Source organism: Cibotium barometz, chromosome 56 (genome assembly GCF_041138505.1).
Source record: "Cibotium barometz isolate CiBa-2024 chromosome 56, ASM4113850v1, whole genome shotgun sequence".
In the NCBI taxonomy this organism is placed as follows: domain Eukaryota; kingdom Viridiplantae; phylum Streptophyta; class Polypodiopsida; order Cyatheales; family Cibotiaceae; genus Cibotium; species Cibotium barometz.
The window spans coordinates 2,656,143-2,669,391 of record NC_141101.1 but is presented as its reverse complement, the minus strand read 5'-3'; positions in this window follow the sequence as shown (position 1 = coordinate 2,669,391).

Below are 13,249 nucleotides of genomic sequence, written 5' to 3'. Positions count from 1 at the left end.
CGTTCGTAAAGCCCTGCACCGATCCCGACCTGGTCCCTTCAAGGGTGAAGGGGAAGGGTAGAAATGAATAGATAAAAATGCATCCATTTTGTGGCATTGTTTGCATTCTTTTGATAACTACCCGGTTGTCTCCCTTGCCGATCTTTGTGGTTTTATTTCTTGAGAATCTAGTTGCTCCTACTTGTTTAGGGACATTCATTGAGGATAAGACCTTTGCTTGTCCATGGTCTCGCGAGGTTGATGCCTCTACTGCAATATGAGCTGTGGCCCTCTGTCTATTTTGTAATCAGATTACAGTGTTAAGAGGGGGCTTGTGGTGAAGCCATCTCTTACACTAAGCAGGTTAATGCTAGTGCTGGGATTAGCTTCACGAGCCTTCCCTATGGTTCTAGGTCTCAGCGGCGGACAATATTTATACATATGGTCAATTCCACACCCAATGCATAAAGGGATTAGTGCGGGAGCACCTACAGAGGTACTTGCCATTTCTTTCTTGACAGGACACTCAGCCACCACTTGTTGGTGAGGTCCTGCACAATGATAGCATTACATAGGTGGTCATTTTACCATTGTATTCATGTCTCGGTCCTGTGGCATCGAAGCAGCTAAGTACATTGGGTACATTTGGTCACCTTCCATCACATAATGGCTTAGAATTTGAGAGGGTGGACTGGTTGGCTCAAGGGTTTCATAGTTAGGACCTTCTGGAATTTCCCCCTTGCCTCCATCTTCAAAGATTTTCATCAGGGTTAGTTGACGGCCTAGTGTGATTCGCGACAATGGGGGTTGAGGTGGGAGAACCGGGGGTCGTAAGGGCATTTCAGGTATCCTAAGAAATCCTCTTTGGGACACTTCTTGGCCTGGTTGAGGTGCATTTTGGAGAGCAAGTGCTAGCAAATCCAACGATTGCCTTGGGTTTGTAGGCAAGGCTTGAGGTAGAGCACGGGCTTGGGCAGTCATTTGCATCAGCAGTTCATGACTTCATGATTGCCCATCTTTGGCAATCTGTGCAGTAAAGGGTGGGACAGGGTCGCAAATGTGGACACTTCGTGCTGGTATGGTTAGCACATATCATCATTTAAATCTATCCTAATTTACATCACATCTCATTCATTCACATCCCGATTCACATCACATCACATCTCATCCATTCACATCCCATATCATTCATTCACATCTCGATTCACATGACATTACATCTCATTCATTCACATCCCGATTCACATCACATCTCATTCACTCACATCTATCCATATATCTATCACTTCACATCCACATATATTCATGTCACATCACATCTCTTTACATCACATCACATTCTTTCATATACACATCCACATCCATTCTTCACATACACATTCATTTCCATTCTTTCACATACATGCACATCCATTCTTCACATACACATCCACATCTATTCTTCACATACACATTCACATCCATTTTCATCACATACACATCCACATCCATTCTTCACATACACATTCACATCCACATCCATTCTTCACATACACATTCACATCCATTCTTCACATACACATTCACATCCATTTTCATCACATACACATCCACATCCATTCTTCACATACACATTCACATCCATTCTTCACATACACATCCACATCCATTCTTCACATACACATTCACATCCATTTTTCACATACACATTCACATCCATTCTTCACATACACATACACATCCACATCCATTTTCAGTTTGATTTTCTTTTGAATACAAGGAGTATTTCTTGAATCAATATCCCCAAAACTTCTTGATCGGAATTTTGAATATCATACCAGAATTCCTCGAATTCTATAACCTTGATCCACATATCAATTCGAAGGGTCTCAAACTTAGTTTCAGATTTGGCGGGATTTTTGAATGTATTTTTCTAAACTGGTCACACCTTCTTTCCTCGAAACTGACGAAAGAGTTTGTTGGTCTTGGTCATAGTCTGATTTAAGGTTCGAGTTGGATAAGATTTTTCCTGAACTATTTTTCTCGAAAAGATTTGATAATTGAGTTACTATTTTACTGAATTTCTTTCTTTGAATATTCACTTAACTGATTTCTAAATTAGTTACGAATTCCAATGAGGAATAAATTGATCATTTATCTGAATATTTTGATCTCGATAGATTTCTTGATTTTTTTTTTACAATCCGTGTGAATATAAAACAATAGAAATTTCTCTCTTAGAGTATTTAATTATTCATTTATCAAATACTCGTAGAATTTAAACATAGAATTTAAGAGAATTCTAATTTTGATATAAAAATTCTTTATGCATCTATTTATGCATAAAAATCAACTTCAATGGGAATAACACTTTTTAAAAAAATCCTTTTATGCATCTATTTATGCATAAAATTAAATTTACTAGGAATAACACTTTAAAAATAAAAACAATTTCTTTATGCATCTATTTATGCATAAAAATCAAATTTAATAAGAATAACACTTTTGTAATAAAAAAACTCCATTATGCATCTTTCTAGGCATAGAAATCAAATTCAATAAGAATAACACTTTTGTAATAAAAATTTCCTTTATGCATAAAAATCAAATTTAATAAGAATAACACTTTTGTAATAAAAAAATTCCATTATGCATCTTTCTATGCATAGAAATCAAATTTAATAAGAATAACACTTTTATAATAAAAAAATTTCTTTATGCATCTTTCTATGCATAAAAATCAAATTTAATAAGAATAACACTTTTGTAATAAAATAAATTCTTTTATGCATCTTTCTATGCATAGAAATCAAATTTATTAGAGTAACACTTCTATAATTAAAAAAATTCCTTTATGCATCTTTCTATGCATAAAAATCAAATTTAATAAGAATAACACTTTTGTAAGAAAAAAATTCCTTTATGCATCAAATTTAATAAGAATAACACTTTTGTAATAAAAACATTCCTTTATGCATCTTTCTATGCATAAAAATCAAATTTAATAAGAATAACACTTTTGTAATTAAAAAAAATCCATTATGCATCTTTCTATGCATAGAAATCAAATTTAATAAGAATAACACTTTTGTAATTAAAAAAATCCTTTATGCATCTTTCTATGCATAGAAATCAAATTTAATAAGAATAACACTTTTGTAATAAAAAAATTCCTTTATGCATCTTTCTATGCATAGAAATCAAATTTAATAGGAATAACACTTTTGTAATAAAAGAAATTCCATTATGCATCTTTCTATGCATAGAAATCAAATTTAATAAGAATAACACTTTTGTAATAAAAGAAATTCCTTTATGCATCTTTCTATGAATAGAAATCAAATTTAATAATTAATATCAGTGATATCCATGCATATTCATAGGTGAATATGTACATGGAGTAATTAAAATATTTCTTTTAGATGCAAAAATGGTGGGAATTACTCTTTTGGGATAACATAAAAAATAAACTTTCTTTTTCACAAAATTCTAGAAAATTTTGCCAGAACCTCCTTTGTATGGCTGACCATTTCTCATTTTTTATCTTTCTATAATTAACTTAATTAACCCAATTTAGAATTATAGAACTCTAATCTACATAATTTTCTAAATTCAAGAGAGTAAACAATAAGAAGAGTTTAATTAATCACTTAGTTAATCTTTCTAGGATTAAGAAAGGTTAGAATGTAAAGAAGAGAAGGGGGTGGCCTTTTCATCAAAGGCATAGCATTTGAATTTAATTTAATCATCTGCAATTCAAAAAAATAAAGAAAACTATAGATTTTTCATTAAAATTTATAAAAAAAGTAAGAAAATTAGCTTACATGGAGCTTGTAAGCTCTCCTTTGGCTTGAGGGATTGAGGGTTCTACTATTCTTTGAAGCAATAGTGGCCAAGAGGATTAGGCCAAAAACAATTGAATTATTAAAAAATTCAATGTAGATGGCTCAGGTTAGGAGAGTAGAGTAACAGTCCATAAACACCATTAAGCTTTTACAAAGGGGAGGCTTCTATTTATAAGAAAAAGTGAGCCTCTAACCAAGCAAAATGGTTCTAGAATTTTTGAGATCAGTTTGGTCAATTTTTGACTATTTTTGGGTCAGTTCAGCTTACTTTTTGGATCTAGTTTTGAAATAGGAGAGAGGAAAGATGAAAATATCTCATTTATTGATTAAAAATTGGGGGTAATGATGAGAAAAAGGCACCTACTCCATGAGGGGAGATCCCCACACTGCGGTGTCAAAATTCAATTTTTTTAATTCTTTTCTTTGGTCCTTAGTCCACTCTTCATCTTATGTGAGCATTTACTCATTTTTGGGGGTTTTTCTTTTATTCTTCAACTTATCTCCTCCCTACGATTGGATTGATCCTATTGGCCCATAGGAACCTTAATTGGACCATAATCCAAAAAATTTTGAAAATCTGGACCCTTAGGTTAAGGTCCTTTATACCTATTTTCAATTAATTCCAATTGCACATTAGAAAGTTCTTTTTGAATTTTTGATTCAGGGGAAACCATTTTAGACACTAGGAGGATTTTTATATCCAAAAATATCTTCAATTTTGAATTATCTCCCTCTAGACATTTTCTCTCTCCATGCCAAATTAGGGTAAAAGATAAGTTTTTAAAACCTTAGCCAAATTTCAAGGGTATGTTCATACATCAAGCTCTAGATATAAGAGCTCATCCTCATTGGCCTTACACATGGGAGGTGTTCACATCTGTTTTTTTTTACACGCAGCATTGTCATAAACAATATCTTTCTTGCATTGCATCATCACATATTGTAAAAAGGGATAGGCACTGCCAATATTATTGATAAGAACCCCTTTCCATGCACAATGGAGAAACTCACATTAGAGCAAAATAAGTTTAATGGGGATAACTTTTACACTTGGCAAATGAAGACCATGTCCACATTGATGAGAAAAGGGCTATGGGACCTAATTGATCCTAGTAGTGAAGATAGTGATAACACATTCAATAATCACAAAGCATTTGTCATAATAGCTAAGAGTTTGGGAGATGAAGTTATACATCACATTGCAGGGATAAAAGATGCTAAGAATGCATGGGAGGAACTCAACAAGGTCTTTGGAAGTGAAACCAAGAGCTCCAAGATTAACCTTTTGTGGTGCAGTTTTATAGATTGGACAAAGAAGAATCTGACACAATGGCATCTCACATCAACAAGTTCAAGGCACTCAAACAACAACTAGTAGGAATCAAAAAGAAGATTGAAGAAGATAAAGCGGTTGTAGTTCTCCTCAACAACGTCAACAAAACCCCCTATTACGTTCTTGTGTCCACACTCAAAAATGTCGACAAAACTCTAACTGAAGTTGAGTCAACTCAAAAACACATCAATTATCACTCAACGAATCAGTTAAAATGCTTTGTATGCTAGAAAAGGAAAAACTATCAGATTTAATCACTGTGCTAAGCTTGTTCACATTTTTGCAAATTGTTGTTTCAAAAATAAGCCCAGAAGAATTTGTAATGCTTGTAGAAGGATTGGGAACTTACAAGAACATTGCTACTCCAAACAGAATCAAGAGAAAACAACTATGTGGAAATCGATCTTGGGCGTCATGTGCAAGGCTTTCCATGACTAATAGCTCATGGTGTGCCCACCCGCTAGCAGCTTCATGTGCCTGTTAGAGTTGCTGCTGGAGGTCTATTAGAGTTGCTCTGCTGGAGGTCTGTAATGATGCAAGCGAGGGCATGTCCTAGCTCTGAGTTTGCTCATAAAATTTACGTTGGAGCTACAAGTTAAGCAAGTTGACTTGATAAAGATCTTCTGAAACCTGTTGTTCCTGGGCCTTAGCAAAGTAACATCTCCCTCTCTAAGAAACAGCAGCCACATCTTGTTAATGGTAAATGCAATCTGTCATTTGTGTGATAAGCTCTTTGACCATATGTTAAAATCCCAAGGCAAAATTGCGTACATCCCCATGGGGTCATGAATGCTTTCTACGTAAGCCTGGCTAGAGCGAAAACTTCTTGAGCATGCCCAGTAGAGGGTGCTTACTATATTCTATTGAACTACATTAGGGGAGGAGGGTCCAGCCTTGGTGAATGATGGGATATCTATGAAGCGGTCCGGTTGTGGTGTCTCATATAGATTTTGTTGAAAGAAATCATGCTTTTTTTTTCCTCCTCCTCCGTAGCCTAACAGCTTGCCTCTGTAGCTGTCAGCTCCTGCTCTATAGGGCCTGGAATAGGTGGGGGAGTGCCTATTCTGTGCCACTAGATCTTCATGTTACCTCTTTGTTTGTGGGTAGTGGGGAGAAGTTTCTAGTGGGGGCAGAGATGTGATGGCAGCATTGGGGCCGCTGAGCTAAATGGTGCGGGGCAATTCCTCCCACCCGGCCACATAATAGAGTACCCGTGTCAGTAGGGTGGCTACTGCCAGATTCCCTTGTGGGTTGTTTGAATAGACTTGATGCAGCTCCTTGAAAAGGTACTCGATCCAGTTTACCATTTGGCCTTGGTGCACACAGGCTAAAGTGGTCATGGTGCACACAGGCTAAAGTGGTCATGTTGCACCTGTTGAACTTGTCTGTCCAGCTAGTCGTCTCAGTAAAAGCTGCAATACCTGGGCTAGCATGATCAAATCTTATTGTATAATGTTTGCCCCACTCCACTCCATCTTTGTTTGGGTTTCCTCTGTATACTCCCCTGGCCAGCTTGGGCACGTTGGTGAGCCTAACATAGGGCCGGTCCATGTTAGGGAGCTGTAGGGCATCTCTGATAAGTTCCACACCTGTACCATGTGTCGCTGGCCGTCATTGTCCGAAACTTCACCTATGAAGATTGGCATCATAGGTTTCTATAAAATATAGGTTGTTGTAAAGGTCGAGCCCCCATGTCTCCAAAGTAGGCAACCTAACCAAGTCTAGCTGCTCTAGCTTCTGTACAACTATAGGGTCCGCTCTGCTATTGCCCTGTAACATGGCCTTGTGAAATATAGGAGCTTATGCTCCACCTTATGGTTATTCTTCATGATGAGGGAGTGCACTGTATGGCCATTGACCAACTTCATTAGGGCCTCTCCCAGATGAGATAGCTATGTGGGATGCCGGGCATACTCCTCAAATCAGCCCCTTGTTGGTCGCTTCCTCCTATGGTGGAGGACATCCCAGGATGAGTCTGAAGCATCAAACATGGTGCAAAGCAAGTGTGAGGGTGTGAGATCTCAAGAGAAAATTTTTCAAGAGTTTCTCTAGAGGGAAGGCTTAAAGTGAGGAAATAAGGGGGTGGGGCCCATATTTATAAGTTTCAGAAGAAGGGTACGTCCGTGACATTTGAAATGAACAGATGTGGAATTTGTAGTGAATGTCTGTGGGATTACAAATGAACAGCTGCAGCGACTCAAGCGAACGACTGTCGTGGTGGCAGTTGCAGAACAGAGCAAATGGGTGCGGGCTTTCAAAAATGAGAAGGGAACGGGCATTCACTTGCAAAAACTGAAAGGAACGGGCAGGGCCTTTTGAAATGGAGAAGGGTACGGGGGTTTGCTTCCAAAATATGAAAGGAATGGGCTTTTTCTTGAAGACTAGAAGTTGGTATGGCCATGGCGAATTCCAAATGGCCATGGCACACTTAGTTGAGGAAGGAACAGGTAGGTCATTTCACTGCATGAGGTGGAATGGCCGTGGCAAATTCGGAACGGCAGTGGCACATCAAAACTTGAAAAGAGTACGGCTAGTGAATTCAGAACGCCCATGGCATTTGGTTTTTTTTTTGGTGGGCACCATGAAATCAGGTTTTTAACCCAAAGGCTATGCTACCATCACCCCATTACGGGTTTCGTACTCACTTGCATGCAAGTGGAAGATCACTTGCATGCAAGTGATCTTCCATTGGATGCCATTGTCCTATTTGGTAATCCACCCACCAAGGACAAACATTGAGTTCCCATCAAGAAATACCAAAATCCTTAAATCTATGCGAGTACATGCTCTCATCACCGCATGAAGATTAGTCCAATCTCTCACAATCTGGGGCATCGCATGGAAGATTTTGTTCCTGCACAACTCCCTCATCCACCTACCATCATGAGTAGGAATGTTGTCATGAGTCACACAATGTATTCTTTTTTATCAAAAATAAATTTCTTTATATATGAGAAATACCTATAAGCCAATTGTAGTGTCGATTTGTCTATTTCAGGTTGCTTGTCTGGCCCACAAACACTCCTCATGTCCTTCCATAGATCGGGGAAGGCATCACGCATATATAATCGCTTTTGCTCCTTGTATAAGGTCTCAAATGTAGTAGGCAATGGAAGATCATGTTACACAAGTAGTTCTTCCACAAGTGTCTTTCTTGCATCAAGCATAAATCTCCAATATGTCTCTTTCTTTATATATGAGAAATACCTATAAACCAATCGTAGTGTCGATTTTTCTAGTGTAAGTTTCTTGTCTGGCCCATAAACACTCCTCATGTCCTTCCATAGATCAGGGAAGGCATCACGCATATGTAATCTCTTTTGCTCCTTGTAGAAGGTCCCAAATGTAGCAAGAAATGGAAGCTCATGTTGCACACGTAGGTCTTCCACAAGTGTCTTTCCTGCATCAAGCATAAATCCCCAATATGTCTCTTTCTTCATGTACAAGAGCGGAACATGTTAGCATCACTTAGTTGAAGAGAAAGATCCTCCATTCCATACATCTCTTTGCTAACTTCCTTGCTTGCTCCCTTGCCCTTTTTCTTCTTGTGAGCTTTCTTAGTGTGGTGATCAAGAGATGGAACACCTCTTTTTTGCTCATCAAGAGATCAAGAGATGGATCTTTTTAATACAAAAGCACATATAATTAGGCATACTAAACCAGAATAACACACATTCTTACCTCTCTGGGGAGATAAGTGAAGTACACAATATATGTAGCTTGTCCTTTGGAAATAAGAGGATCACTCTTTTTCCAATTGTAAGAAAAGAGCAACTTGAAGAAATTAGTACCATTTGCTGGATTTGAGATTGGGGCCATCTTGTAAGCATGATCCCTGCATTGAGTCTCTACTTCATCCCTAGATTTGTTGTAGGATTTTGTGTACTCTTCTAGTGTCATTTGCTCTTTATCCAAATGAGTGGTGACTTGTTACACAATAGTTGTAAATACTTCCTGTATGCACAATTATAATGAACCAAGAGAGTACTTATACATAACAGTGTCCTATTGATCAATAGCAATAGACACCACATACCTTCCAAACGAGTTGTGTGAGAATCGATGTAAGATTCCTCCTCAGCCCCTGAATAATAAATATGCCTTTACCTCAATACCCTGTGAATACAAGAAATTATTATTTTCCTTGTTTTTGCCTAATGAGATAAAAATTTCTAGAGAGTGGTAATTCAATATTGATATATTTTTGGATATAAAAATTCTACAAATATCAAAAATATGTTTCCTTGAAACAAAAAATCAAAATAAATTTTTTCAAGGTGCAATTGGAATTAATTAAAAATGATTTAAAAGACCTTAGCCTAAGGGTCAAGATTTTTTGAAATTTTTGGATTATGGTCCAATTAAGGTTCCTATGGACCAATAAGATTAATCCAAGTGTTGGGATGAGATAAATCCAATGAATAAAAGAAAATACTCAAAAATTAGTAAATGCCCACATAAGATAAAGAGTTGACTGAGTACAAGATTTATTAGTTAGAAATTATGAAATATTAGTTAAAATTTATGAAATATTACTAAAAAAATGAGATATTTTGGAGTAATCATTCATTTTTGACACCTTGGTAAGGAAAGGGGGAGCCTTTAAGGATGCACCTATTGCACACATGTGAAGCAGTTTTAAACTCAAAAATATTAAGATATTTTTATCTCTCCTCTCTCCTAGATCAAACCAAATAAAAAAGGAAGCCAACCTGGTCCAAATCTTGTCCAAATTCAGCCAAACTGAAGCTGGAAAATTCTAGAACTTAGTTGGACTCAGTTAGTGGCCTCCCTCACCTATAAATAGACCCTCATTCTTTTGTATTCTCATCTGTGAACTAGACCATGCCAATATTACTCTAAAATAAGCATATTTTCTATTATCCTCTAAAAATCCTCTACAATTTGGAGAGATTGGAGCTTCTCTCTCTCTTCAACCTTCTTGGAGTCTTCTTCAACATACTAAACCAATTGATTGGTTGGGGGCCTCTCCTAAGACTAAAGAATCGAGTAAAATAAGAGATAAAGTGTGACTTTATGATTTTTTCCTTCTTCTAAATGTTTTTCCCTTCTCAACCCCTCTCAAGCTTGAGAAGTATTCAATTGAATGATTCTTCAATGTAAATGAATCTTTCTAATGAATTTTAGTGATAAATCACATAAAGTTTACATTTATGCTTATTTAAAAATGTTTTTTTAAAGCATATCTCTCTCTTCCCCAAAGAATGGTCATTCTTATGACCAATTATATATTCAAATGATGCTTCTTAAGGAGCGATTCTTAATTCTAAAAGTGAACTCTATGCTTGTCAAATTAGAGGCCAAAGAAGTGGCTTTTTAATGCTTTAATGCTACTTAAATTATGAAAAACTTAAGAATCAAGTCCATAATTGGATATTGATCCAAATGATAGTTATTCTATCATATTGTATTATTAAACTTTATGCTTTTCAAAATTATTAAAAATTATCAATAATAGGAGCAGAGCTATGGCAAAATTTTTGAAAAATTAACACAAATTATTTTCATGCATAATATGAAAAGAGGACTTCCTACCATATTCTAGGATTAGTCATCCTAGGTTAATTGAATAATTCTCATCATAACCATGGAAATTTTGATTTTTAATGTTTATGCATAAATAGTTAAATAGAAAAAAGAGAAATTTCTAGTAATTCATTTTTATGATAAAAGAGAAATTCCCATGACAATGGAAATCCATGTATTCTAATGAAGAAAGAGAAAAATTAGAATATCAAAATAATGGATATTTTATTTAAAATTAAAGAAGAATTTTAGTTAAATTTATTTTTATACATAAATAAATTTAAATGATGAAAGAGGAATTTTCATCACATTTGGAATTTAATCATTTAAGTAAAAAAAGTAGAATTCTTAGTATAATGGAATTAATGGATATTTTTATTTAATTTTTAAGAGAAAATTTAGCTAAATTTATTTTTATGCATAGAAAAAATTTAAATGATAAAAGAGGAATTCCCATCATATTTGGAATTCAATCATTTAAATGGAAAAAGTGGAATTATTTTCATATTAGGATTAATGGATATTTTTATGTAATTTTTAAGAGAAATTTTAGTTAAAATTATTTTATGCATGAATAGATTTAAATGATGAAAGAGGAATTCCCATCATATTTGGAATTCAATAATTTAAATGGAAAAAGAAGAATTCTTGGTATACTTGGAATATTGAATATTTTTATTTAATTTAAAGAGGAATTTTAGATAGACTTAATTTATGATAAAGGAGGCATTCCCATGACATTTGGATTGCACTCATTAAATGGAAAAAGGAGGTATTTCAAGTTTATTCAAAAAAATAGATATTGGTATTTAGTTAAAAGAAGAATTTTTATGATGTTTAAGAAAAGAAGGATTTGAATTAATTTTTAGTGTCAAAAGATGAATTTCCACCATAATTCTACCTAGGGAATTAAGGTTGAGAAATTAAATGGTAGAAAGAATATCTTTAGATATTTTATGTGGTTAAATCACTAAATTGGTATTTACCCAAAACTAGATGTTTATCTGAAGGAATCCTTGAGCCGAATGAATTTGGTTAGAATACGAGAGGGACGAACAGTAAACCTACTTGTCCATCTCTCGATCTGAATCAAGCAAAAACTTCGTGACCAATTCCAGTTCCTATATATAAAGAATAGACCATCGTTGAATTAAACTAGTTTTCCTTTGACCGAAATCACCAAGAATCTAGTTGGACAATCAATCAAATGATGGGTAGATTACCCTGATGAGAGATCAAGGATTCTCATTATGAAATTGGAAAATTAAGGAGAAAGGTGTGAGACCCCTCTGCCCCCTCCGGATTCCCGGTTGTTAGCAGAGCAGAAGTAGCTTCCTCTTGCGCGGGGCAGGGTTTCCCACTCGGGGCCTTGCCCACGAATGCTTGGACATAAGACTAATCTGGTCATTCCAAAACCGAAACTGGGAAAATTTCCCTTGCCCGAAAAACGGGGACGATTCCACCTTTTTTATTTTCTTAACAAATTTTCTAAACGGGGTCAAGAGAACTAAACTATCCTTCACCACCTGATTAAACCAGATAGAAGGGAAACTATTACTTGAAGAAATCAACGCTTTTTTCCTAACCAAAATCAAGCACAGTCGTTGATCTAATCATTTGAGAAACTACTCGAATTCTAAGTGTATTCCTATTATTTCAATTTTATTATTAATACTCCACTGATTCTAGCCTAATCCCATCCGCCCATGGGTTAGCCACCACCCAACCACTGAAAACGGTAGAACCAGACAGTTACTCACCCACCCATAATTGAATGCCTTTCTTAACTTTTGCTTTCAAATACAGATACGCACACACTCCTTTTTAAAACTTTAACTTATAAAACAATCCATTGACAAACAGTTATTGGTTATAGATGTCATAACTCAAAATTTCCATCCAGTCCCTTGTTTCTTTAAAAAAAACAGTATCACTCTGGACTCTCCGTTGAGACCAGGTCAGCAACACAACGAGATCCAGTAACAAATTAGAATAATCATTTCGTCCATCATACATATCTTCCACGACATATGCATGGGTGTCCTAGGCACTGCGAGCCCGTGCATCGCCTAGTCAGAACCCTCCACAGGATCCTCCTTAGGTGTCTTGGCACTTCACTCAAGGACCGCTTCGTCAGCCCTCATCCATCATACCGGAAGTGCACCATTTTAACCGTACCGAGGCTGGTCAAGGCTTTGCCGCGTGAGTCGTCCTTTGAACACTCCCCGCCCTAGCTGTTACAACCAAACTTCCCTTAGAAAAACATATACCAAATGCTCCCTCTAGCATTCTGGCGTAAGACAGTCCTTTAAGAAAATAGGGTTTCTATGCAAGTTTTCAGTTTGATTTTCTTTTGAATACAAGGAGTATTTCTTGAATCAGTATCCCCACCAAAACTTTTTGAACGGAATTTTGAATTTCATACCAGAATTCCTTGAATTCTATAACCTTAATCCACATATCAATTCGAAGGGTCTCAAACTTAGTTTCAGATTTGGCAGGAGTTTTGAGAGTATGTTTTTAAATTGGTCACACCTTCTTTCCTCGCTCAAAACTGACAAAAGAG